General features: G+C 33.7%; 1 long non-coding RNA gene across 1 annotated transcript in view; it reads right to left on the bottom strand.

Annotated features, from left to right (window-relative positions):
* Positions 1-434: 434 nt before the first annotated feature.
* The window catches only part of LOC149079992 (uncharacterized), a 142,212-nt gene continuing 115,812 nt past the window's right edge, over positions 435-26,834 (bottom strand). Inside the window, exon 3 of the long non-coding RNA XR_016193520.1 lies at positions 435-940. This is a non-coding gene — a long non-coding RNA (uncharacterized LOC149079992). The remainder of the gene's footprint in view (positions 941-26,834) is intronic.

Here is a 26,834-nt window from a genome sequence, read left to right as displayed (position 1 = left end):
GTATGGGCTGATATATAAATTGAGATTTTTATAAAACGTGCTACTCACTCTAATGCAGAGCATCTTAAGGAGTGATGCGAAGTCAAGGATGGAGCCTATAATTATATGTTGCGCCGGTACTCACTAACGAACCAATTAAGAAAACCACTATGAACTAAATAGGTATAACACATAAGTATGGGCTCCGTTGTCGACTCGTCACTTTGTGTGAAAATCTCAATTTACGTAGGCCCTTACAACTCGATAAATTCCGATAGCCTTACTAACGTTGGTTTTGTTTGCACGTGATGATATGTGTGAAGAAAGCCAACATTACAGGATAATGATTTATACAAAAACCTTGGTTACAACCGATTTGGAATGTAGTATTGTTAATACAAAGCATTTTATTACTTCGTAACATCATTTATTATTGAGTTTTCTTGCGTATAAAATTAAAATTGGAGATTATATAAGTAGTTCTGTTGAGAAATGTGTGAGTTCTTTCACATCATATACATAAACATTTATATGTACTATTTTCATGATTTTTGTTTTGTGCATATAATTAAATTTGTAATGTGCAACTCATGAGTAGGTGATTTCTATACAATGTTTTTAGCTTGAAACATTTTCTCTATTTTGCACATGAAGAATGTCTGCATTCAGGATAAGTCAAAAAGCCTCGATTACAAATGATAAAAGTTTTAATTATGTTGGCGATACGTTCTTGTTTTACGAAAATAGTTTTATATTGGGAACATTCATGTAGAATCCAGATGCCAGGGTATTCAATGCTCATCTCTCGTTCATAAGTTGTTAGAGGTGGTTGGGAAGAATATAACCATCGTTTTTCCATTAAAACATCCAAACCTCTGCAATGTATGTTTATGTGGTGCGTATCATTCTTCATAGTAAAAACAATGCTGATTTGCGGAAGGTAAAATCATATTCTTTCAGCCTGTAATTAAAATAAGTTCCAATTAGTCGCTAGAAATTATTACAACCTGTCCTCGATGGCGTAACTCATTAAACAAATCAATATATATATTTTTAAATAAATAACATTTTATGGAAATGTTCAAGATTATGTTTGTATTAATTTTTTCAACCATTTATAGACTTATACATCAAATAATATTTATAATCCGTATAAGATTATAGATCTTTCCGGACACCACGTATTCACATGGTAAAAACATCGTTTTCTAACATCATTTTAAAATTCAAAAACTGAAAGAAAGAGAAGAAAAAGATGCTCTGTGAATCTTAAGATTTATGAAAAGTTTCTTTCTTCAATCTCGCTCGAGTAAAGCTAATAGCATTTGTTACCTCTTTCAAAAACCTGTTATCCAACCCATTACCCATACTAGAAAACACCTTCCAACAACTGTAGCAACAAAAAAAAAATCTCAAGAATTCCAGCTTCTAAAGCACTGTTGTGTTAAAATGGGTACTTCAAGAAGCAACAAACGCCATCAGGGTAAAACGCTTGTTTGCGGTCGCAAAGAGGACGCAACATCACACACAATACGGTGCTAATCAGAAGGCAGTTCACAACTTTGCTCTTTACAAAAGGATGAAAAATATACTTCCACTTTCTCCTACCATGAATACAGAAAACTTCAGTGGGTTACTAACCATTTCTGTCGGTTGTATTCATTTCCAGACGGTCGCACAATCAAAGAGGGGGGGGCCCCTTTCTCTATGTGCCGCGATCTACGCATTTTAAGAAAGTTTCTATTCTACAAGAAAATTTCACTAGTCATTTCCTTGAAGAACAGCCATGAATTTCAAGAAAAAAAAAGTTGGCTTATACGGTTCATGGGTCATAAAAGCCTTAGGATCACTTAGAAAAAAAAGGAACGGAAAATGCGAAAACGAGTGCGTCGTTATTATAGAAAGTTTTCTTAGAGAGAGAGAGAGAGAGAGAAGGATATAAGCTACTTTGCATTCCTGCTGCTCGCGAATATAGACCAGAGTTGTTCGAAGAGAAGAGTGTAAAGAGTAGACGACAGAATGGGAAATCTTTGGAGAAAAAAAAATTATAATAAGAGTAAAAATTCGGCTTTCTTTCGGATATAGCGAGTGATGCAATAGAGAACGTGGTGAGTGTGTGCTCTAGTGGGCGAACATTTAAAACTTACTCGAAGCTCGCGACCACAAAACGGCAGGGAATTTTTAATTAAAAATGTGTTCATTCGAGCATGATAAATGGAAACTGATTTAATTAAAACTCTTTGCTACATCGTGTTGAAATTATAAAGCACTTCTGTAAAGCTTTGCTTTCTCTGACCTTTCCATAAAGAAAGAGAACGCGAGTAGAAAAGGTGGCGAGATAAGCGACTGTCGCCATTGTGAAAAGTCAAAAACGACACTTTCGCACCACTTTTGAGTGTGTTCTTCTTCAGTCAAGAGTCAGGGGTTCAAGTACGTTCGAAACGAATTTGGAACTGCATTAGATAAGCGATATAAAGCTTCTAAGACAAATGTATACGCACTAATCCTTGCTAATTAACAAGCGTCCCGTGTAAGCTTTGATTAAAGCTCGAAGGCACGAAAATTCACGCACACATGCGTCAAACTTTTCCCATGGCTCCTTAATTAAAGTACTGTAATCTGCCTGATCTTGGATGTCATACTGACTCCAGTGATTAAGCGTTTTTAATCCGGATTATACGGAATTCATAAAATTTCGAAATGATACTTTACTTACTTTTACAGTTTTAAGTTGTTTACGCTGATTAAAAAGAAAAAGTAATGAAACGCGCTAAAATAATGATTAATTTAAAGACAGAAAAACAGTCCAATTAACTCTAGTGACTCTAGGACTTTTGTGTGTCCTTTTTTTATGCCCTTTTCCAAGTAAAGCTTATAGATCTCGGTTAGAGTATCTTTATTTTGCGCTCATTATTGTACACTAATCACGTATTATTTGTGTTTTTCCAATTATAATGAGCGTATAAAATTAAAATTAATGCTTTTTATTTTTATTTTGAGGTTGAAGATTTATTATTAAAAAAAGCATTGTTAAACATTCATGCCTCTTGGGAATCGTTGATCTACATGGAGAGTAACAAGTTTTTCATATAATTAACATTATCATTAATCTCACAATAATGAACCAGTCGGGCACAAGCATGACTGAAATAGTGTTTAATAATTTCTAGAAAAATACAGGATGGACAAGAAGTCCTGGAGACATTTTAAAATTAATGGCAAATCAACAAATTGACATAAAAAGCTGCGGTTTGCACTAAAATATTTGTCATGTGAGATCTATTTTTTTTTTTTTTTGTAAATTAAATTAAGTTCAAATTTCATCCACACGCGGCCGGCACTATAAAACCAAAAAACGCGATAACACATAAAATGCAACTCAGCGTATAATTAATGATTATTAATAAGATTAAGATTATCATGAAAATTTGAGTTACATTCATGCCTTCATTTCATGCATTTCATGTCTTCTGGGGTTATTGTAAATAAATATTATTGTAAATAAATATTATTGTAAATAAATATTATTGTAAATAAATATTACATAAAACTATCACATTTCAATGAGCCTCCTTTATAGATCGGGCTATATTTAAACGATGAAAGGGAGCTCATGTTGAAATATGGCAGTTCTATGTAACGCAAATTGTCATAAACATTAATTATGCATTATTTATGTTGCATTTTAAGTGTTATGTCGAGTTTTTCGCTTTACAGTGCCACCTGTTAATGAAATTTGAATTTTTTTTCAATTTACTAAGAAAAAAAAAACCATAGGTTTGCACTAAAATACTTGTCAAGAGACCTAGTTTTTTTGGTTTTTTTTAATTAAAAAAAGTTCAAATTTCACTCACATGTGACACTTTAGAACAAAATACTCGACACAACACATAAAATGCACCACAAACAATGCGTAATTAATGTTTATGACAATTCCTTACATAAAAAACTACCATATTTCACCATGAACAACACCCTTTCACCCGTTTAGATAAAGTCCGAGCTAAAAAGGGAGCTCATATTGGAATGTTATAGTTCTATGTAACGCAAATTGTCATAAACATTAATTATACACTTTTTTGCATATCCTGTGTATGTCGATTCTTTTTGGTTTACAGTGCCACCTGTGTGAATGAAATTTAAACTTAGTTTAATTTACCAAAAAAAAACTAAATCTCAGGACAATTTGTGTTTAGTGCAAACCGCACCTTTTTATGTGAATTGGTTGATTTGTCATTAATTTTCAAAATGTGTCACCCTGTATTTTTATTTTAAGTATGTGATTACACGAGATAATTTAGCGTTAAATATCTGAAATATTTAAAGGCAATGTAGATCTTTAACGCTGACGTTTTGCCTATAGTGAATTCAGAATGTGAATAAAATACGTGCGTTATTATTTTATATTTGAATTATTTTTCACTACAGTACAATGTTTGCTGCATGTTTTCCTACGATGTGTTACAAACTTTTCGTGTGAGCTGTGCATAAATTAATTGTTTTAGCTATGGCGTGTTGAAATACATATAATGTGACAAAATGCAGTTCATTCAGGAAGTAGATTTATCTTCATGCCCGTCCCTAAAAACCATAATCGTTGAAGGATGGTTTCCATCAAAATAGTGCATGAAAGCAATCAGCAGCTTAATCGACATTTAGTGAGTCGTGTCAAAAATTTATAACTGTGTACTTGGAGGCAGGCAAGTGTGTGAACGGGGTAAAAATCTTTTCAACTGGAGCATCAGACTCGTATTGTTAAAACCTGGAATTACGAGAAATGGTCGAAATCATCGTTCGATGATTCCGGCGGCAGCATTAAGCCGTCACTGCTGTTTCTTTCATCGCCATTTGATTGTTGCCGCGATTCCGATCCGGAACGTAGACACCTGATCGTTAACGGATCATTTTCGATCGACATTCTTTTCCTACGTACGTTCGGTAACACTGACCAAAAAACAAAACTCGAGTTTCACGAAAAGACAGGAGAAAAACCGTTCTATTATTATTTTTTAACTTTTTTTCCTCCTCATAGAAATCGAACGAAATATACAGGGTGTTCTTTGAGTCCTTATTCGGCATTTACCTCATCAACTGTTCGTCGCAGAGAGGTATAGTTGTAATTTAAAAAATTCTCAAAATGTGTTCAAAACTCACCCTGTACCAGTTTTGAGAGTGGAAATGCATGTGTCACAAAATAAAAAATATATAAATTTTTATACGGTTCCGCCGGTTTTGTAGCCCTGTATCTTTTGAGCCCGATAAAAGAAATTCCGCGTTTTTAACTGCAATATTTGCTAAGATATTTGAATTCGAAAATAGGAGAAAAGGATGGAAAGAACGACATTTAAAACATGCTGTTCTTTCCCACCTTTTCTCCGATTTTTGGAATATACCATAGTGGATAAGCTATAAAACATGTTTTTTTTTGGGTTTTTTGGGCTTGAAGAGACAAGGGGCGACAACTTTCTAACTGAAAGTTACAGGACAGGGAGAACCCTACAAAAATTTATATATTTTTTTTTTATTTTTTGACGCTCTGTATTTTCACTCTCAAAACTAGTACAAGGTGACTCCTGAACACATTTTGAGGAGATAAAGGCCAAATTAGAACTTACGGGACACCTTGAACAGTTCATTTCTTATTGCATTACCTGATAATCTGAATATTTGAAATACGTTAAATATTGCTTGAGTCAAATTTTTTATATACCTTCAAGTTGAAAAAATATATACACTCGTAGATACTTTTTGTAGTTTTTGTGAAAACTGAATTGACTAGAGAAATTGACTAAAGATTATTGAATAGCAATATAGATAGAGAAATATTATAGTATCGGAGATTGATATATTGATTTGGTAAAATCTGTAGTAAAATTAGCATATTTTCACTACTTCTGCTAGACATTGTGCACTAAAATACTGCATATATCAACATGTTCTTCTCAGACTATTGCTATGACATTTCTCTATTCAATGAAGTAAAAGTTTTATAATACTTTGAAAACTTTTTGAGATATGATTACATACGTAAAGAAATACTTGATGTTCTCAATTCAAAATCATGCATATAAAAAGTTTTTGATTGACATATTGCTTAGTTTTCAGTTCATTGCACAGTCAGAACTGTTTAAAATACAGTGGGTAAGTTTCATATAAGTATTTTGAAAAATTCTTGAGGTATCAAGTTTTTCGTGGAGTGAAAACGTATTCAAAAATTTCATTTTCCAGCTAAAATCCTCAAAGTTTTCTGCCTGATTAACAATAACTTCGCTTCTAGTTATAGTAGAAATGAAAACAAAACGGCTGTGGAGATTGTAGAACAACTGTTCTTTCGCATTAACAAATAAAAAAAATTTCGAAAATTTTAATGAATTCTATCATTTCACGGAGGGCAGTCGCCTTAAAATATACAAGCTCGGCTCTGTGTCAAACTGATGATCGACTCTGAGTGCTTAATTTTCTTGCTTTTGCTTGACTTTATTGAATCCCATTCTATAAAAACCCACATGTCATAAAATCATCCTAAAAAACCTCGTAGCAAGATTCGAAGGTTGATTGCATTTCTTGCTACTTTTGCGACTTCTTCTATGATGCAAGTGGGCTTTATATATATTATTAGCATTGCTGAAGCGCTTGAAAGTCTTCGCTATATCAGAGACATACTAATTAGGGTTAAAACACAATGGTTTGACGATATTTATTATTTTGACGCAGAAAAAGATCTATTACTTTTATTTCGCAATTCGATTGATTTTCAAGTTTGACATTTAATTTTCTTATGTCATTAACAGGGCAGTTTTAAAGTTCCTTATTCATCGGACGAATATAAACTGGATGACTCCTCACTTCATCAGAATATTAATTTCGTACGGAAAACTAGAAACGTGAACAAATACGAAGTCAATATAATGGAATTCGCAGCAAAAAAACAAAGTCGCCTGAAAATGAAAAGAGTCTAAAGAATTTCAAATGGATTCATTTTCTTCAACTCCCATCCAACAGATGTTGCACTCATCTTTCTTTAATCGGAGGCAATTGTCTTTTTCCTGCAGGAAATCTGGATCTCGATGTCATTTCTCTTTCTTACAGCCATGTTCTTCCGATTTCTACTGTATCTTTGGCTTTATGAAATTTCTTCCCTTTAAATTAAGATTTAGAACGGCTCAGAGAAATGGATACAAAACAAACTTTTTTACCAAAAATATCATATAAATACTTTATTAATATAATTTGTTTTCAATCCTAATAGAAAATGGAATCAAACTTCAAGTATGAGATTGAAATTTCTGCCCAAAACATCGTATATAACCCAAAAAATACGATAACCGATTTTTGCACAAAATTTCAAATATGTACGGTGCTTTGTTCTTTTGAAATCAAAAATCTCTGCGGATTTGTTCTCTCTCGAAAAAAAATTATATATATACAAAAGAATTAATAAAATACATGATTATTTTTGCTCTTAGTTAGGTTGAAGGAGTTATGGCGTTTATACAGTGGAAGAACCTCTTTTTACACCTTGTCATCCTCTTAAATCGTCTCTCGGTTTATAACGTCGGTTTTTGATTGTCCTTCCAGAAGAATGAAGAAACCAATGTTACAAAAAAGGAGTGTCATTAATTTTATACTCTCCCCGATCTACAGTCATTATGGTTCATTCAATCATATCCCTTCACCCATAGTTCGAAAAATTGATGGTAGATGGCAGCACACACTATAACAAGAGCATTCACACAGAAACAAACCACGTTAGGTTCACAACACGGACACGCACATTCCAACATGCACCAATTCGTTAGAAGTTCCGCCGAGAAATATGGACGAGGGCATGTGTGGTTTAGTAGTAGTAGTCATTATAGTATGAAAAGTCAGATTTCTCTAGCCGTCTCTAACGCTACAGCCTGCCCGTTGACCAAAGAATTCCACTTACAAATCCCTGTTGCTGATACACAGTCTTGGAAGTTGAAGGTCTTCCAAAATCCTGGTACTTATCATAAGATTAAAAATCTTATCAACTTTATGGAAAATAATCAAGAGTTATACATCTTCCCGAGACCTATTGCATATGAAGACAGAGAAGATCCCTTGGACTCTGATTCGGACTCAGACTATGTACCATAACTGCGACGTCTTTCCTAACCCCATGTGCTATAAAATATATATAGTAATATTTTGATGAAATTTATCATTCTCATTGTCAGTGATGCCAGTATGTATTCGTTCCATGTTCATATATGATATATTCTTTTATCCAAAGCATATACTTCAGATTCAATGTTTAATAATATCCTGTTTGAATTTTTTTACTCTGCTTTGAAGAGCTGAGCGCAATTGTTGATTGAATTTTTTTTTTTATTGATTGCATTGTCGATAGAATTTTTATTTTTGGTTCAATTGTTGACTGAATTTTTATTATGAATCATGCGTAGTTTGTAGATGTTGTCCTATACGCATAATTAAATTTTATCCTATTTCATGTATATTCACTACGCTTATGTTATGTGCTATACTATACAATGTTTACATTGTATCATCATGTATGTACGCTATATATCTTACGTTTCGTGGCATCGCTTTCTGTCTAGATCATTCCCAGAGCCCATCTGTTATAAAAATTCTGACATTGCACTTGGACACCTGCTTATAATCACATTATATATACTTTCTCAACTGCTATACGAAACGCCATAATTATTGTTTTTCATCAATATATTCATGTATTCGAATGTATACCGCCGGTGAATCCACTAGTGCGCAACTGAACCTTGTATATTCAAGTGAACTTTGTACTTTCTCCGGACTTGATCTCGTCATTAGGTCTATAATATCCATATCTAAATAAGTCTCTAACTGGCAATGGAAAGTCCCCCCCGGCTCCTTCAGCCTTGTGATATTATTAATACCAGCAATTGATCAATATTGATAATTCCCACTCACATATTTATAGTTCATTGGACCTGAATTTGTACATGTGTATCCCGTTTTTCATGTTCTATTTTCAGATTCGGACCTATGAAAAAAAAAAACCCTTCCAACAGAAGACAAGATGAGAGAAGTTGGTGTTGCAGATTGGCTGATGGTTGGGGACACAGCACAGTGATGAAGGCGGATGGCTCGGAATGTTTTCGTTGGCCTCTTGCGGGCGATCCGCCCGAGCTCCATGGCGGGGGTTTCCGTGGGGGGTGTGATTTTTGGGGATGTGATTGCCGTGATTCGGAGGCGATGGGGGCCTCGGCGGGGTTGCGCCCTGTGGCTTACGGTGTTTTTTTTTTTTTTTTTTTCCAGCATGGCCCAGCCGCAAGGTAGCCTGCTTATATCCCACAAGGGACAGAGCGGGGGCCATGTTTGGTGTTTGCAGCCGTCTCTAACCATATGAAATTGCTGAACAATCATGTCTAACGGAAATATTTTTGTACTCTCAATTTTGGGAAATAAAGAATCAGCTCTTTCAACTATTTGCTCAAAAGCTCAAATTTTTATCGGCTCAAAAAAATATAGATACAAGCAACATAACCTTCAGATGATATAAAATCGCATCAAAAATGAAAAAGGAGAAAATATAACAAAAAATTATCACACAGTGATAAGGTAAAAATTAAAGTGAAAAAAATCATAATTGCCAGGTAATATAAAATCGTATGAAAAAAAAATGGGAGGAAATTTAAGTGATCACAAAACAAAATCTGGAGATCAATTTTGCATCAAATTGTATAAACAAAATTTACAAAAAGTACACCAAAACAGCAGACCGCCGTCTAGTAGTCCAGTAGTTAGAGCACTTACCAATGACTGTGTAGCTCTAGGTTCCAATTCCGGTTCGGGCATGGATGTCTACTAACACTAACAAATTTCCAGGACAGATCTTACAGAATCTCTTGGGAATACATGAGAATCACGTTATTTGAAAAAATGATTATATTCACCGATAAAACCAATTTGCTGTCCTGTCTTTCCTGAGGCCAACAAAAAAAATCCCCGTTTTAATTAGAATATTCATTGAGATATTTGAATTAGAAAATCGGAGAAAAGTTGGGAAAGAACAGCATAAACTAACGAACAATGCTTCTTATCCTTATTTATGATATTATTTCCCAAGTTTTCCCCATTTTTTTCATTCAAATATCTCAACGAAATACACTTATAAACGTAGAATTGTTTTTCCTCTGGAGAGAGAGAGGGCAACAACTTTCTAATTTGGTTTTTAAGGACAAGGTGTTAGCAGTAGAGGATAAAAGTCTGTTGAAAGCAACAGGCGCAAAAGAAATATCGGGCCCCTTGAATTAGAAAAAAAGTGTAAAAAATAGGGTTTTTCGGGCCCTTCAGAAGTCGGAGGCCCGGGCGAGCGTCGTCCCAGGCCCACCGTTAAATCCGCCTCTGTGTGTCAGTACAAAAAGTTAACATTTACATTTTAATAACCATACAACCCCTTGCAATATGAATGACGTATCTGAAGTCTACAAGTTATTTGGATACTTTTTCTAATTGGTAGTATAGCGTCTAGGATCAACGGTTCGCAAGTAATTTGCGGTTCGAGGAGTTAGCTATGCACCCTGTACAGTAAGTTATATCAGTAAATGATGAGCGATTGATTTGGAAAAAGAAAACTAAACAAATGGTAAGTTTAATTACTGAGCAACGTCACGTCTAAGAGAAAGGTAATTGATACATTCTATAAGACATGTAGAAAAAATTTGAATCACCAGTAAACGCCGGCAAGGGGAATTACGCAGTCATCCTGTATATTATTAATTGATGGTTTTTTTTAACATTAAAATTTAATGTTAACATAATTTAAATTTAACATTTTTTTTTATGGGTATCTTTTTCAGCCACTCGTTGGACAACTGTTGTGCCCTGTGTATTTGTATTGATGTCTTTTCAACTCGTCACAGACCTAATCAAAATCATGATCTAAAAGAGATGACGAGTTAATTTTTTGAACGCACCCCCGTCTTTATTTATTTATTTTTTTGTTGTACTAAGAGTATAGTTGGAAGCCCGCTGTCAGCGAGATGCTGTGGAACGCTGGTTGCCTAGCAACAAGATGCCAAATCAATCTCTCTTGGTGCTCTTGCTCTTCCCACTAGGTTTCCTCTCGCTCGGTTTCAGGCGCAGGCTCCAAAAACTACGAAGGTGAAAAGAGGGCTACCCCCCTCCTCCTTAATAGACAGATAGGAGGAGCCACCAGGTCGAGGATTGATCATTCAAGCCATATTTGGTGAGGTTATATGCATTTATATAGCACATTCTCTCTTTTTCATCCTCAACCCTCCCCACACCCTTCTTCTTTTGTTTAGTTGTTTGCCAGCTTCCAAACATTCTAGTCGAATGCTTTTTCTAGAATTGTTCTAATGGTTTTTTTTTTTTTTTCATTATTCTATTTCATCATATATAACTCGAAAGTTTTTAGAAAATTTTGCGTTGATTAAATTCAATTTTTCAATTAGTCTCAGTAATTGATTATACATATTTTTTTTAAATTGCCCGTTCTTTAAAATCATGATAAAAATGTTTCAAAATTGAATTTTTTTGAAAAATTGATTTTTAGAAAAATCTCTAATAAGTATTTAAAGTTGTGTTTTTTCAATTGATTTAATTTTTAAGAAAAATTGGGAATAAAATTAAAATCGAAACTAATTAATAAATTGATGGTTTAAATATGTATGTATACATGTATACAGGATGATTCTAAATTTATGAGACAAACTTTGAGAGGTGATATAAGACACTTAAACAAGCATTTTTGATCATGAATGTGCGTTCAAATCGCAATAGCAAAGGTGGTAGAGGGTGTTTTAAAGAGTGCTCAACAGCACTTCACCAAAAACAAATGTCATATTTTTTAAAGGGATTTGCTGTAATATGTGCTATCAACCATTCGAGGGTGCATATGCGCCTTCGGATTGAATTTGAGTTTGTTGTTTATTGGTGCATGAACCTACCCAGGTTGTACCACGAGGCCTACCACATTATAATACCCTGCACTCTGGAATGGTTGATTGTACTTATTGCGGCAAATCCATCAGAAAATATGATATTTGCTTTTGGTGAAGTACTTTTGTGCACTCTCAAAAAACAGCCTCTACCGTCATTGCTATTGCGATTCAATTACACATTCTGTACCAAAAATGCTTGTTTAGGAGTAGGGCTGGTCCGATTAATCGATTAATTGGGTCGGTTAATCGATCAACCGCAGTTAAAAATTTTAGTTGAGTTAATCAATTCGATTAAAATTTTCATTAAAAGTTTGTGAATTAACTTGATTATTTTTAAAAACCGATTAGATGGGTTTTGAATCATGTTCTATACAGAACATTTTTTATAAGGGACTATATTTAAAATATATGAATTAATATTTTGATTAAATTAGATTCAACGAAAAGTGATGATTTCGGTTTCAAATTGAGTTCGATGCCAGTTTTTGAAGAGGAACAAAATTTATTGTCTCCACACACACACTATGAACAGTAGTTTTTCGTATTCTTGGAAGCATCAGCTCATCTCCTGATAAGTATCATTCGAAAACAGTTTCTAGGAAAACAAGCAACAGTATAATTGAAAGTATTTTCGAAATCAGTGAACTAATATCCAAAAATATCCGATTTAAAAAACAAAAACGACAAGATCCAATTCAAGAAATCACAGGTTTTGGCAATTATGTCCAGCATATTAAATTGCTTGAAGCGGGCAGCTTTAATTTCTTAACCTATTCCTATATTTACATCTACGAATATGGGAGTAAAATGAATGAAATATATTTTTATAGCATCTACTAATATTATATTGTCACAAAAAATATTCGATTAAAATTTGATTAATCGGTCAATTAATCGATTAAAAATTTTTGAGCAACCAATTAAAATTTTTAACCGATTCCCAGCCCTATTTAGGAGGCTTATATCAGCTCTTAAAGCTCGTCCCGTGAATTTAGAATCACTCTGTATGTGTTATGGGGTTCTAGTATGAAACCTAGTATCTTCGCAAACTTGCCGGTTTTTTCAAACATTTGCCCAGATTTTAGATACTGGCCAAATCCGAAAGGCGCTAGATATTGGACTCGGCTCATAACGTAAATAAAGGATTATGGGATCAGCAACAGAGATATTATGTGGCAGTCAATATAAGAAACTACGACTAATTATTCCGGGACGATATGCCCTGTGTGGCGTGGTGGTAAGATGCTCGTCTACTGCCGTGAAGGTTATTGTCGCGGTCTCAGGTTCAAACCCGAAGGGAAGATATAGATATGATGTTTACCCTAACGAGCTTGAGGCGACCACTGACAGACAGCACCTTCATTTCCATCTCATTAATGGCAGTAAAATGAAGTAGTATTCTGGGACTGTATAGCTTTTTTGCACTTGTTTCCTAACTACTGTTATGTTTATTTAACTCTCTTACCGTCATTAACGATACATCTCGTCTTCTTATAAAAACCTTTTATTTCAGCAATGAAAAACTCAAATGCTGTATTTTGTCTGCTGCCAAAAGCTGAATTTTTGCAATGTAACACATTTTTCCATTCCCTTACTTTGCACCTTCTTAAAATCGGAGGGATGTCTACTCCATAGAAGAAGCTACTTTGCAAAGGGTTTAATGGTTTTTGTGCTATGCCGTGGATCTCTATATCAGATTTTTCCAAGTTTCTTTGCCCTACACAGTCCCTCTTGTTTAGTTATTATTTTTTTAACGCCACCGATGTTAATCAGCGTCAACCCATAGTATCCTACATTATACCCATAAGAGTCAGTCAAGTATTACGTCAGCATCGATGGGGGGGGGGGGGGTTCCCCGATTTGCTGACTTTTTATGACGGAGGGGGTGGGGGGTTTGGATGAAGCTTACGTGATCAACTATCTTTTATGAAAATATGAACTATTCTTAATGACATCTTATTCGGTGCGCCAAAAACGAGAAAAATCTTTCGCTAGTTTGTGGGCACTTGAACCAACATTCTCCCTAATGATGAATCCCTTACAGAGCCACTTCCGCGATCTCTAAATGTTTCACGGATCCTTCAAGTGCTCAGGAAATGTGTCCGGGCTGCTTAAATGCTCTAAAATTGTACCACACGTCACTCAAGGGATCTCTAAATGTGTCACGGATCGTTTAAGTGTTCTGGAACTGCGTCGCGGGTTACTTAAATGATCTTTGAATGTGACACGGGCCACTTAAATGCTCTGGAATTGTGCCACGGGTCATTTAAGCGATCTGTAAATGTGCCGCTTAGTTCATTTTTACAAGATTGGGTTTGAGAGGGCAAGCCACATCAGATACCCTTCATGGCCACATTTGGTCCGCGGGTCAAGGGTTTACCATATATGACTTAAAGGGTGGGTCACAATGAATTTCTTAAAGAGGAATTTTGTGTTCTTACCCTTCAAATAGCATTGAAATTAACACAAATCGATTATAATAGCATATAAAGGTATTTTCTCCCAAAATTTTAATTTTTTAAAAAATGTTTTTACATCAAAAAAAAATTTTTTTTTTTCGTCTGGGGGGGAGGCGCACGAGCCCGCTACGTTCTCTCCCGCGTACATGTCTGATTCCACCAATATGCGTCAGGAGGTAGGGGGCAGTGCTGACGAAATTTTGCTGACAATGGGGGGGGGTGTCAGATTTTTACTCACTTTTGCTGACAAACGGGAGGGGGAGTCAAAAATAGCTAAAAATTTGCTGACGTAATACTTGAACGGCCCCATAGCTTCTATCACTTGTCTATTCCAACAACCGCCTTTTGCCCCTAGAAGGAGATATCATCCATTTTGGGGGCACTGGTCCAGATTCTCGTTTCAGAAACATGAATCGCAAGTATGTGTTTAGACTAGCGCTATACTTATCTCTACGCTAGAAGGATTATTTTCTAACATTGAAATTTGCCTTTTAATATTCACTTCCGACGATGGTCAACCTGAGAGTATTAATAGCTGTCAGATACGACAAATTTTTAAAAAAGGAAATACATATTTCAACCCGTCATAGATGGACATTTGACAGGCTATGACAGGTTATTTATTTGTGTACGTCATCAGTAACTCTATCCGTATAAATTATGCAATTAGCTTGTCCCTATAAAACCTATATTCAATCACTTTCTTTTTTCTTCTCTGTCTTTCTTTCATACCGTGCATAGTCCTGGCTCTACCAGGAAAATTCAGCAGTTTCAGCCATTGGGAACAGGATCATGTGGGGAACTTTATTGTATAAAGATAAAATATATAGATAAAAATATATATCGCACATATTTACACATAAATAATGTTGCAAAGCAACAACAATGCCCTATTTAATCACTGTCTTTTATTTAAGAGAGCTCTCATACCTTTTAATGTATTGAAAAACTATGATCTAGTCAAAAAATATCATTGAAAACATTATTTATATATATATATAACCACTGATTTATTTCAATTTTTTACACATATTTTGATCATTTATGCTATCCTATGCTAGTACAAACTTTTATATATCGATAAGACTTGATTATTTGAAAATCTACGGAAACAAAATACATTAAAAACCGCTTGCGCGCATGATAAAATGACCTGACATTAATATAACCACACAATATTGGAATTAAAATGAAAAAAGTAGTTCATTTCATAAAACGAACTAAAAGATTGAAATTTCTCACTGAATATATTTCTTATTTAAAAACTTTAATTAAAAATTAAATTTTCAAAAATTCAAAAAGGTAATTATTTTTCTTATAAATTAAAAATTTATGTATGGATCTAATATACTTAGTTCATTTCAATCGTTGCATCAATGCAAATAAAGCTGATCTTTTTTTTAAATCGTTAATTAATTTAAGAGTTATCATGCGCGCGTGATTGAAAAATATGGTTTTGAGAGAATTCGCCAAAAAAAAAAACTCCACAAAAACCTTCACCACACAATATATATATATATATATAATTCGGCATATATATAGGCTCTAGCGAAGGAAAACCTTTATCGCCTCTATAGCTTAGCGGTCAGAGCACTCCTCCGGCCATCGAGGGACCCGGGTTCGACTCCCGGTAGAGGCAGAGATGAGTTTTTCCTTCCTTAAAAAAAAAATTAACATCTCAAATAATAAATATCTTCACAACATCCAGTGTGTCTTTCGTATATAATTCGTGTTTCCCTTTTTATTTTGTACATAACTCGCGTTACAGGTAGGATTTTTTGGATGCAGTTTTCAGGGGCCAAAGTTAAGTAAAAGTTTTCGATAGGTGTATAAAATAACAATCGATTTTTCAATGCTTGAAGGAAATGACACCCCTTAAATAATATGAATGTGAAATTCGGGTTATCAAAGGCTGATCTACTTTCAAAAACATTTGACTGATTAAAAAGAAGTTTTGCGCATGAATTTTTGTACCGCATGTGTTGGCTTTACTATGCCGCTCACCAATGTGTATAGTTATTTGCCTTCGCTATCGAAATAAAATGAGACATCGTTAAAACTTTATCTCAGTAAGATTTATCTTGAGAGAAACCTACTTTCTCCATTTCCACTTATTTTTATTAACCCTTAGATGCACAAACTGGGTAATTTTTGTTCAACAATCGTCTTTTGAGCTATAACTTTCGTAAGAAATGTTTTTACATGTCCTATATTCATGACATCTTCTATCGATCCTTTCTTTACATTTTTTTTCCACTTAACGGTAAAGCATAATAAATTATTTCTAAGGTATCAAAAATTTTACATAGGTACCATGATCATTGCCGACCCATACAGAAAAAGCATAAAATTGTTACTTCTCAGCAACATTTTAGTGGGTGATGAGTCAGTTGCTTATAACAAACTTGTTTGGAAGTCGAAATATAATTCATTCCCATCAAGACCCTACGAATTCTGTTAAGAGCGCAACAAAAAAAAAAGAATGCTTTCTCCTATTTTATCTCTCCGGTTATTCTACTAGAAATGTGTAACTGCACCAATCGGGAAGAGCGACATGTTGGGACTGAAAAAAAAATTTAACAGAACATTTTTTTGAAAGGAGCTTGAAGCATTTATCGGCATTTTTCTATCCATGTCGGCCAAGTTGGCTATGTTAAGCTATGTCTTCAGATAGGGTTCATAACTAATTGGAGATAGAATTGCATCCCTACCTTAAATGTTCCAATTTAAAAATATTGTTTGATTTAGAGGTCATTGCCCGTTTTTGCAATACCTTCCAAACAAACCAAGAAATCATGGAATAAAGAATTTTTGGATGCGTGATTCTAAGTTGGCTTATGCAATCGATGGAAAAATATATTGTGGACGTTAACTAGGTGAAAACGTTCAGAGAAATTTTAGCTACTATATTGCCATGGATTTCACTGCATCAATTGAGTGAAAGGTAGGAAAAGCAACACAATGGATAATTTTTTCACAAAGATTATATATATTTCGACATTATTCTTTTAAAATTGCTGAATTAGCCTCACAAACTTCATTTTTTTGTCTATGCATTTTGTTTTAATTTTACGTATAGAGAAACTAATAAGCTATCGTTTAACACTTCACAACACGTCAGGATGCCTGTCACTTTAGGCTATGTGACGATATCTTGAGTGCGCACCCTCGCTGTTATTAGTCTAGTAGATATTAGAGTGACAAAGTATAACCTTCAATCATGTTTTCTTGGTTTTACGTCCAAGCATTCCATGTAAGATCCAGAAAATAAAGACGTATTCACGTCAAAAAAATACATAGAAATAATAAAAGCATAAAATGACATCTTCGAATGCACACGGTTACCAACGAACACGAGTTCTTTGTTACAATCGGAGAAAATTGTTTCGATACCAATGACCCCAATCCCCGTTTTCTAGAATAAAATTCGTACATTCACGCATGAAAACATCGGCGGAATTTTTATTTCCGAAAATTCTACATGTAATCCGTTTGTTCATTCCACGGGAAAAAAAGATCTGTTCCTTTTTTTTTAAAAACGGAGAATCTCTGGAAAACTCGACTTTTAAGAGTGCCTACGAAATCCAATCACCGCTCTGATGCTTTTATTTTTTGAACTGAGTATTTCCAAGGTTTTTAAAAGAATTTTTTCCACCGAATAGGACAAAGCATTTCTATTTTCAGATTTAAAAAAAATAACGTTCTTTTATGAGTACTTTTACAATTGCTTTGAACAATAAGAAGACGTTTATTTGGTATATTATATATGTTACGGTAAATGTGGTAAATTGGTTATTATATATAACAACCGTCTGTTATGAATACTTACCAATCGTCTTGGTAAGTTTGATAAATTAATCACTTTTACCAGCGAAAATGCATAATACCCAAGCGTCGAATACTTGAAATTTATCGTCTTTACCTGGGATTGTGCATAATACCCCAGTGTAATTGTTGAATTTTATAACTATGAAAAAATTCCAAAGGAGTCTAGTATGTGTCTAGTGGGACCCCTATATAATGATAACAAATTTTACGACCGTACCCCGATATAATGACACAATACATGTATGAATTATCGTGTATAGTATATCACATAGTTTTTTCCTACAATTTACCATGTTTACCAAAGACGCGACGCATGGGTATTGTACATGATCACCGGAAAAAGTAATAAACTTTTCAAATTTACCATCGATACTTGGGCTCTATGCATAATCACCGGTAAAAGTGAATAATTAAAGGAGATTCATCAAACTTACCAAAATGCACGGCGATTATGCATAAAAACTTATTATCATGTATAATGACCGGATTTATCACATTTACTGTAACATATATACAGAAATTAACGTACAAAATTCCTTCAATTTAAGTATTTTTGTCTTTATTAAAAGATTAAATAAAAGTTATTTTGTTGGTATAAATTAAAAAATTTGAATAAATCTTCCCTAAATGTTTAGTGCTTAGATTATTTAATGGACAGTCACGATAAAAATTATATATATTCCCTAATTATCATTTTAAAATTATTACAATTATAACCATGTATTTTACCTTATTTATGTCTAGCGTAACTAAAATAGGATAGAAAACAAAAATTGGAAACTGAAATCCTTTTCCTTATCACGTCATTTCCGAGTCTTTAGAAAATTAGTCTCGTCTAGTGTTAATGAAGGAAGGCTCAAAGAGCAATGGAATGTTAGACAGCAGGAGGTAGGTTAAGCTTATGTGATTCAAATTGCACACAGTCATTTTTACTCTTTTTATTAGTTTATTTAAGAAAAGAATAAAGAATTATAATTAACTTTTAATCCTAGATCAAGTTCTTTTTTGAAATTCTGAATTACCCTTCGAGTAATAGATTATCTCAAAATTATTGGACAGAAAAACCTAATGTGGTACAAAATAACAAATAAAAAAATTAATATGTCTTTTAATTTTTTTTAAGAATGTGTGGGCAATTACATCAAAAAAATATATATATATTCTTGGGTTTTAAGGAGAAGTATACAATTTTTTTATATTTCTACACTGGTTCAAAATGATAGCCATGATGTTTTCAGTTGTCTCTCTATATTTAGTGAGTTATCACATGTCATTGTTGCCGACGTGTCGTAGATTTAGTGAATTATCGGTATTCATTGTTGCTCAAGTGTCGGATTGTGTGCATTGAGTATACCAGTAAGATTTTCTTTTCGATGGTTACTTTTTTGTGTTACAGAAATGCAATCTTTCTCGTACAATATAATGTAAATTTGACGATATTTTTCTTTTCTGCATGGCAACAATGATATGAAATATAAATGCCGGTGGTTATGATTTCTATGTATCATTTTAGTATCGTTTTTTTTTCCTTGAATAATATTTATAGTGACATGTTTGTGAGTCGATGTACAACGTTCGATATACAGTCTGGTTACGATTGATTAGGTTACTTATACTAAGCGTATTAACTGTGCGATAATATATTTAGAATTTTTACCTTCATTTTCCGCGCAGTTCGTAAATGATACAGATGTGGAATTGGCCACAAGACTTATAGATGGCTGAATCAATGGATGAGTGACGTCGGCATTTCTAGTTTTAGATGTTAGGCAAAAAGAGCAAAGAACTTAATTAATTGGATTAGTTTTCATGATTAAACACCAGTCAGTCGAATTCTTTGCATTTTTATGCTTTACGTCAGATTAATGACTCAGATCTACGATAAAGTAATTGCTTCCGCAACCGTGATTAAATCTATAATAATACCCAATGCTGTCGAGTATATTCAGCTGCTGTCGAGTATAATCTTGGCAATAGACTGATTAGTGTATCTAACTCCGGCAATTCAGATTTAGTTCCGTTTCCCAAGTGGGAATCATGAATGTTCTAATCCAATCATTTGGAACCAAGCTGTAAATTACAGCTTGGTTATTATTAAAGGGTTATTATTAACCTAATAATCCTCTGGTTAACACATCTAAGTACATGAAATGTATATGAAATGATAAAAGTGAAGCAACTGAGGACCTATAGTAGCATTGACATTGTTAAAAATGTCCTTCAAAATGCTATGCCGATGATTTAGATACCTTAGTCTTACGATCTTATGTTATGATGCAGTAATACTCAATTAGATTTTCTTTTAGTAGCGCTTCAGATTTATCTAAAATAGTCGATAAATTTACTATAGCGTCAGCTTTAAGACATAAGATAACATAAAACTGAAAAAATAAACAGTATGAGCATTACTTTTATAAGTTATCTTGTTTCTATGTTGTTCCTTGATATTCAGAGTAGTAGAGAGCATTCGAAAATAGCGTAGGATATTGATTATTCAAGCTTCAATTAACTGAGTTTCAGGTTATCCCTTGGTTGTTTTCATAAATATATTTCAACACATTGGAAGAACTGAGATCTCAGTCCAACCTCGTCTGACTAGAATTTTAAACTCGTTGCTCTGCTGCAGTTCTCTGTATACATGATAAGCAGTGCTCTGCTTTTTTCTTCCCTTGGCTTCGTTTAATTCAAGTTGGTGGAAAAAAATACTTATGGTATATAATATATACATAGAGTGTACCTCTTCTGGGTTTATGTGTAGATATATCTCTCTATCTCATATTTATATACACAGCGTGCTGATGAGAGAGAGAAAAACAGTAAGAACACGAGATGAGGGTGGGTGTTTATAAAATAATCTTGTCTTCGTCAGGGTTGTAATACCGCGCCTAGAAGAAACGATAAAACACTTTCACTATTAATGCGGAAAAGCAAAATTCTTTACATTAATTCAACCGAGACACCATTCACTTGTATAATTGGATAAGATTAATCGAAAATACTTGAACAGGATTGAAGAAAATTGAATTCACATCCAGTTCCAATAACTACACTGATAACTTTATTTCTCTCTTCTAAGATTATTGGTAATTTTATTACATAAATCTACTTGTAAAGGTATCCTATAAATCCTCATATCTCGTCAGAATGATAGTAGACATAGAGAAAAACATTTTTCTATCTCGTTGGATTTATTTTTCATCCAGAAATTTCCAATAAGTTACGCTTATACATGCAGGTGTATCAGATGTTTGGCAAACGTTGTGGAAATTCTATTTCCAATCCTTGTTTCTGAAAATCTCGGTAAAAGCAGCGCAGCCGAAAGCAATAATGCTACCGTTTTGTATGGTGTCAAAAATATAAATAGCTAAATCGCTTCTCTCTTTCGCTCTCTAACACTCTGTTCGGGTTATTTCTTAGCAGATGCAAATGAAGAAAATATTTCACATTCCGTTTCACTGACTTCAAGTCTAATTTTAAAAGGCGTTTCATTTTACTCTAAGGAAATTCGTTGCAGAGAGGCATTTTCTCTCGAAGTAGGAGACCGATGGTTCTGACGTTTAATAAAAATGATGGATTATCCTAAATCTTGTTAACTAATTCTTGTTTTTTTTCTTTTCCCCCCCCCCCTTTACGTCTCTGCGTTATATTTATTTTTATTTTTTCACCGTGGCATTTTACGACCACAACAGGTAAAACGATCTATTACCTCAAATAATAAACTGATCAGCAGCACAAAACAAGATCCAACTAAACTTTATGACATATACGCGTCTTACTCTCTCTCTCTCTCTCTCTCTCTCTCTTTGTGAATAAACTTTTCTAATTTTCAAGATTTTAAATTTACTTTGAAGTAATCAAAGTAATTTTATGTTTTTCTTATCCAATATGACAAACATTTTCAAGCATTTATTTCCCTATCGCACATGCATATGTTATTTCGTACTGAATGTAGGGACTCGATCTCTGCGATGACTTTTGACTGTACTTTTTCAGAGTAGTGTAAAGTTATATAGAATTTTAGGAGTTAGATTATTAAGATTAACTATACTCAAATATGGCATATACGAAAATCTCTGGCTGTATGAAGAGATTCTGATTTTTTGGAAATAAAAATTTATGTCCGACTCCGTGGAGACTCGAAGTCTTCTCTCTCTCGTATGCCAGACGAGTGCTCTACCGCTAAGCTATGGAAGCAGACATTAAAGTTCTTCCTTGGAGCGTATACATGCTGAACAGCACCGTGCGATAGACAGTGGCAATGACAGCCGATTTCCCCAATAAACAGTCTCGCCACAGAGAGCAACGTACCTACAACGATACAAATTTTCAATCGTGGTTCGAAAAATAGATGACAGATGGCAGCATTATAATAAGCATTACAGCATTATAATAAACAAACTTCACGTTAGGTTCACAACACGTACACGCACATTCCTACATGTACTAATTCGTTTGGATTTCCGCAGCGTAAATATGGATGAGGTGCATGTGGGGTTTAGAAATAGCGGCAATAATTATCTAATGACACGTAAATAACATCAATACCACCAGATGGCGATATATATGTGGAGAAAAATGTCCTCTCCACGAGAGAGCTTGGGTTGGATTCCCCGTAGAAACAGAGCCTCTACATATACAGCGTGTTTTAAAATTAGACCAACAACTTTAGCGGGTTGTTATTAGACATCAAGAGGAACAAAAATTGCAATGGGATATGGTGTCGCAATCCGCGTTGAGAGGGTAAAAACCGCGAAAAACGCATGCAGGTTTCGACATCACGCTGGAACGACAAAAAGTACAATAATAACTACAAAAATATTTATTTTATTAATTATTACAAGGATTGTTGGAAGTGGTGGCCACTGACGTCATTGCACAGTCTACAACGACGTAAAAACGATTCCCGGACGTGCTCGAAGATACCAGGTATGCTTTTGATGTCGTCCGCAGCGCGTGATTCTACCCCAGCACATGCGTTTTTTCGTGATTTTCACCCTCTCAACGTGGTTGTTGAGAGGTGTGCACCTTGTTCCTTCCACCGTGTTCCATTACAATTTTTGTTTCTCTTGATGTGTGCTAACAACAATCTGAGTTTGTCGGTGCAATTTTGGAACTCCCTGTATATAGCAAGGTTTCCGTATATCTTGTACTAACAAGTGGTGAAGACATCTTTCTCTGCATATTGAAATATGTGCGAGTTCTTAAATACACATAACTACCATGCAATTAAATAATGACTTGAAGACGCATCTAAATCCCATAAATTTGATTAAAAACACTTTAATACACTATGATGCTGAGTTTTTTTTTTTTTTGGACAGAACAGAACACGTAACAATATACATAAGAAAAAGAGATAACAAGACAAAAATGTACAAAAAATAAACAAAAAACAAAAACGGACAAGCCTATCGTAACATTCTATTTACATATACAGTGTATATTAACACGCGTATGCACACACAATATATTTTATAATGAGTCAAAAAAATATGTCATTAAGTATTACAAATTAATATAATTATGTACGGTTCACAGTGTGATCTCACCTCACACTTTGATAGTTTATATTCATACAAATTATTGTTAAAAACATACATGTGCATTGTAAAATTTAAAAAACCATCCTTTTTTAATACAAATATTATTATTGTATTAGTGTTTCAAAAACAATACTCTTTGCAAAACAAAAAAAAATATTATAATTTAACCTCATATCATTATGATTAGTAGCTAGATATACATTGAATATTTTTGGAGCAGTGTAACTAAAAGTTTTTTTGAATATTGTTTTACTGTTTTGTTTATTTTTGGCACTTGATATTCATTTCTTAGTCTGTGTGTGTGGTTGATGATCTTTTTTCATTCTTTATCAACCATTCTTCATTTGCTATTGCAAATTTTATTATTCTGTATACATGGTTCTTTTCTTATGTTTAATGCGTGCACTCAGTTCTGTTTAGGTTAGATGGGTTATTTTTTATTGGGAATCTGATTTTATTGTATACATTATCTAATTTATTTATATTAGTATAGTATGCACCTCTAAAAGCACAGATTCCATATGTTACAACTGAGTATATAAATGTATAAAATATGTCTTTCAAAAAGTCTTTATCTATTGTTTTTTCTAAGTCTGTATAATACTGCTGCAAAAGTTCGAATATTTTCCGTTATTTTTTCACAATACAAATACCACCTGAGGTCACCCTGTATTATTATCCCCAGATAGTTATACAAGATTCCACGAATTACCGGTTATATTTCCGAGATGATGATTACAAGGAAGAAAATTCATCTCTGCCTCCACGGGGACTCGAACCCCGGTCTAATCATCTCCAAAATATAACAAGTCTTTGGAGGAATCTTGTATTAACGAGCGGAGAGGACATTTTTCTACATACGGATAGTTATAGTCGAAAACTCTTGGCAGTTACAGTGTGATATGATTTGACTAGGGGAATGGTTATGAATTTTTATTTGTATATTATCAAAATAATAAATTTTCTAAACGTTAAATAAAAAAAATTGTCTATAATAATTATATTAGACTGGAATTTATATTTTAAAGCTTAATGGTTATACAAGATTTGAAACTCTTATTGAATCGGAGATAAGTGCATAACGTGGATGACACTGGGTTAATATATACTGTTATCCAAATTAATGAGTTTTAATGCAGTTTTTAATTAATAATAATTGGAATTTTTAAATTTAATGTAGTCCGTAAATAGCTTTAAAAATTATTGTTAATACTCACAGAATTAATAAATTAATCTTTTACGTTTTCAAACATTTGAAAGGTTTCTTTTAATCTAATAATCACTGAGAGAATGGGGAATTTAATAATTTCTAATACGATATCTATTTCTTTTAAGTCATTTAAACTTTGCAGTAAATAATTCCATTCATCTTTATCTGATGCGTGATAACATGCTAATTTGATGAGATGATCCTCAAGAAGTCTTTCGGTTGTCAAAAAACGACTTAACCGGATGAAATTACTCTCAAAACTGGATAAAAATTTTGAATTGATTAATAACTAGTTCAAAGATGATATTTAATTCTAATCTCCAAACACACGGCATTTGAAATAATGATTCTTCGAATTATGTTTTTTTTCTTAGATTTTTCAAGTAATTTTCACTTGGAGGTCTCATCCATGGTCGATAAAACTTATATTGTGAGTTTTAGTTCGCTCATTAAATTCGGTCCACGATGTCTTTGGGAGCGAAGGCGGAACCACTTTGTCATCGGCCGCTTTTGATCGCGACAGTATGTGCTCAACTAAATCCTTCGCTTGTATTAAACATCCCCTCGACATTGTTCTCTATCCTTTACCCCATTCTACTCCGAGCCATCCTTTCCTCCGACTTTGAAGGGTTATTGTAGCGTCGTCATTGCTGCCATTTATCACGCACGGTTATCTTTTAAATTCAGTAGGATCGTCAATGGCTACCTAATTGTTGGAGCAGGTAATTGCAGTTTTATCAGTGTCGCTCAAAGGAGTGGCGGTCTGCGCCCTGGGAACTGCTTGGTGACTGTGCGAAGAGTTTGATAAGACGATGATGCTTTCCAATGATGTTAGTCCATTGCTGGTATTCTGGATAAACCAGCTAGAAACTGCATTCGCATTATCCGTTGGGACGTGATTTTGGGCACCATGTTGCATTTTCGCAGACCTTATACCTGAGATTTATGTAATTTATTCATTTTCAGATTTCTCAAAGAGACGTTTCAGCTCATTGTGCATTCATTTGTACTCGTCCCAATTGTACCGTAATTCGTGTGCATTACTATTACATAATAATATTTAGAAGAGAGAGGATGATCCAACACTTAATGTACTCAGAGCAGAACATAAAAAATGTTACCATTAAATGAAAATCACCTACTGGCACTCGAATTTACATACTTAGGAAACTAAAAAGTATTTAACTAAATCGAATTTTGTTTATCTAAAATAATAATTGCTAATAACACAGATCTGCAAATTTTAAATCATGAAAAATACATGTAGTTAAAAATCTACCCACTGTCCCTGACACGCATTCTTGTTCACCCATTTAAAATACTATGTCCATTTTTTTCCATTAAGTCACGCTATTTCTCAAAATATGAACTTGATATTGCAGCAAAAATGTTTAAAAAATTATTATTTTGTTTAACCTTTTTAATCCTTAATAAATTTTAAAAATATTCATACAATTTTTGAATCATTGAACAGGTTTTTGCAAATAAATGGCACCAGGAAAATAACAATTAATTGCAAAATTATTGATTCTATTATCAAGAACTTGAAGTTGAACTTTGAGTTTTTGAAATATTCGAAAATGATAAAGTAATTATGACAAAAATAAATATAATAATAGAAAAAATAATTTTTTTAATGATGTACCCACGCGAATACCAATATGCTTCGATTTTGATCTGAATTCTACTGAAGAGAAAAATAGGATTAGAGATATAAAAAAAATTGTGGGTAATTCGATTGCTTTTTTTGAACTCAACACTTAGAAATCTATAAGAATCAACTATCCCTTCCCGGGCAACTTTTCCACCGCAGACCAGTGCAATGATTGAATCAAGTTGTGAAAAAGTCTATTTTGCAGTTACTGCCTGTTCTTTTATG

Source organism: Pholcus phalangioides, unplaced genomic scaffold, assembly GCF_987345545.1.
Source record: "Pholcus phalangioides strain wild (caught in Gottingen) unplaced genomic scaffold, Ppha-v1.0 ptg000011l_1, whole genome shotgun sequence".
Taxonomy (NCBI): domain Eukaryota; kingdom Metazoa; phylum Arthropoda; class Arachnida; order Araneae; family Pholcidae; genus Pholcus; species Pholcus phalangioides.
This window is presented reverse-complemented; position numbering and strand designations above follow the sequence as displayed.